The sequence below is a fragment of the Myotis davidii genome, unplaced genomic scaffold (assembly GCF_000327345.1).
Source record: "Myotis davidii unplaced genomic scaffold, ASM32734v1 scaffold925, whole genome shotgun sequence".
In the NCBI taxonomy this organism is placed as follows: domain Eukaryota; kingdom Metazoa; phylum Chordata; class Mammalia; order Chiroptera; family Vespertilionidae; genus Myotis; species Myotis davidii.
In genome coordinates, this window is record NW_006296531.1 from 414977 (window position 1) to 417485 (window position 2509).

At 47.4% G+C, this 2509-nt stretch overlaps 1 protein-coding gene across 1 annotated transcript in view; it reads right to left on the reverse strand.

The window, feature by feature from the left end:
* Positions 1–1100, reverse strand: part of GP1BA (glycoprotein Ib platelet alpha subunit) — a 14804-nt gene extending 13704 nt beyond the window's left edge. The window contains exon 1 of the mRNA XM_006771898.2: positions 517–1100. The gene's annotated coding sequence lies outside the window, so the exon portion shown is untranslated. The remainder of the gene's footprint in view (positions 1–516) is intronic.
* Positions 1101–2509: the final 1409 nt, after the last annotated feature.

A 2509-nucleotide genomic window follows, 5' to 3' on the forward strand; every position in this document is an offset into this window, starting at 1 on the left:
CTGGGGAGGATATAAGGAGCGGAGGCCTCCTGGCCGCAGCCCAGCAGGGAGGCTGAGGGCTGCCTCCCCATTGCCAATCCGGGACTGAAGTCCCCGCACCCACGTGGCCTTACTGACCCTGCGGTGTGGGAGGCCTCATTTCCAGCTGGTGGGGGAGGGGGAGTAGGGGGTGAAAGTTCCCCCTCCCCACTTGACCTCGGAAACCACCCTGGTGAGTTGGGCGCCTCATTATATCCTGGGAAGAGGGGAAGTCTAGGCTCGGCGCTGGTGTGGTTGGGTGTGGCTGTGGCCACAGTTCTTCTGTGGTATTTGGCTGGAATAGAGCCGTTATTTTCCAAGTTTTCGCTCTTGTTAGGCTGCCCTTTCCCGGTCCGTTGGCTAGAGAGAGCAGGTTTTTGTTGTGGGCTGTTTTGTTTTGTTTGCTTTTTTGTTTTGTCTGCGCCTTGGTGTCCAGCCTGCTGACTTCACTTTCGAGACTGGGCTGAGCGAAGCAAAAAGAAAACTCAGGAAACTCACCGCCATCCTGCTGTTCCTTGGGTTTCGAGGTCCCTAGCCTTTCTGCCTTCTTCTCTCCACCTTCTATCTTCTTATGAGCCATGCCGGCCAGGCAATAAATAGAGAGGCTTTTAAGAAAAAGAAAAGAAAGTTTGATGATAATGTTCTCTGCTGGGGAGGGTATGAGGACACGGGCACTCTCACACTCTGATGGTGTGAAGGCTTTTTTGGAGAGCAATTTGGCAAAAGGCATCTACGGTTAAAAGAAAATGCATGAACTCTGCCCCAGCAATTTCACTGCTAGGAATTAACCCTATGGATACATTTGCACAAGTATGCCAAAGATAAATGCATGAACATGTTCACATAGTTTGTCATTGCAAAACCCCAAATGGTTAGCACTTAAATGTCTATCCTTTAGGAACTGGATAAAGTATCTATGGCACATTCATGCCGTGGAACGCTGTGCAGCAGTTTAAAAGAACAAGGAAGACTTGTATGTACTGATATGGGCCAATCTCAACCAAAGTTGCAGAATAGTAAGCATAGTCTGATGCCATATCTATATATACAAAAGCCCAGCAACCCAACAGTGGAATGACCAGAATGACAGGTCGACCAGTCGCTATGACTTGCACTGATCGCCAGGAGACAGATGCTCAATGCAGGAGCTGCCCCCTGGTGGTCAGTGTACTCCCACAGCCAGATGTCATCTCAGATGACAGAGATGAGCAACGCTTCTACAGCAGGCTGATCCCCACAGGCCATGCCTCCCACCAGTGCAAGAATCTGTGCACCAGGCCTCTAGTATTTATATATATATATATACTTACATGTGCTGGACTTTAGGAAGGTTTACAGCTAACCACGCTGCCAACCTTTGGGAGAAAGAAGGGATAGAAACAAGCTTTGGGCCGAAACCAGTTTGGCTCAGTGGATAGAGTGTCGGCCTGCGGACTGAAAGGTCCCAGGTTCGATTCCGGTCAAGGGCATGTACCTGGGTTGCAGGCATATCCCCAGTAGGAGATGTGCAGGAGGCAGCTGATCGATGTTTCTCTGTCATCGATGTTTCTAACTCTCTATCTCTCTCCCTTCCTCTCTGTAAAAAATCAATAAAATATATTAAAAAAAAAAAAGAAACAAGCTTTGGGTTTTCGCTATGTCCTTCTGCACTCTTCAGTTCTAGTGATGGGCATGCATTACCTGTTTTATCAGAAGGGTTTTTCTGGGCAATCAATTGACGTGTGTTATGAGGCAATTTTTTTCTTTATACTAGTTTATTTCTTCTTTTTTAGTTTTCTTTGTTTTTCTTTTCAAATATATATATATTTAAATATATTTTATTGATTTTTTACAGAGAGGAAGGGAGAGGGAGAGAGAGACTGAAACATCAATGATGAGAGAGAATCACTCATCGGCCTCCTCCATGCCCTTCACTGGGGATCGAGCAACTGTGCTCTGACTGGGAATGAAATGGTGACCTCCTGGTTCTCAGGCCGATGCTCAACCACTGAGCAACACCGGCTGGCGTAGTTTTTTGTTTGTTTGTTTGTTTTTTAATCCCTATATCATTAAGTCAAGAAAAGGAGGATTTACTGGAAGGATGCTGATGTTCCTCATTCGAGCAGCCTGCAGGGGGAGACAAATGCAGATGGGCCCCTGGAATTTCTGGGGCCCGGGGCCTGGGATACTGGAGGCCTTTTTTTTTTTTTTTGGTCTCTGTGTACCGGCTGCATTCTCTCTCAGTCATATAAAGGATGGGGAATGAACATGGCTGCCTTGTGCATCTAAATTTATATCTTGCCCTGGTCGGTTGCTCAGTGGTTAGGGTCTTGATGGGGGAATCAAAGGGTTATGGGTTCAGTTCCTGGACACATACCTCAGTTGCTGGTTTGATCCCCAGCCCAGTTTGGCCTTGTGCAGGAGGCAACCAATTGATGTGTCTCTCTCTCTCTCTCTCTCTCTCTCTCTCTCTCTCTCTCTCTCCCCTTCCCTCTTCCCCTCCCTCCCTTTC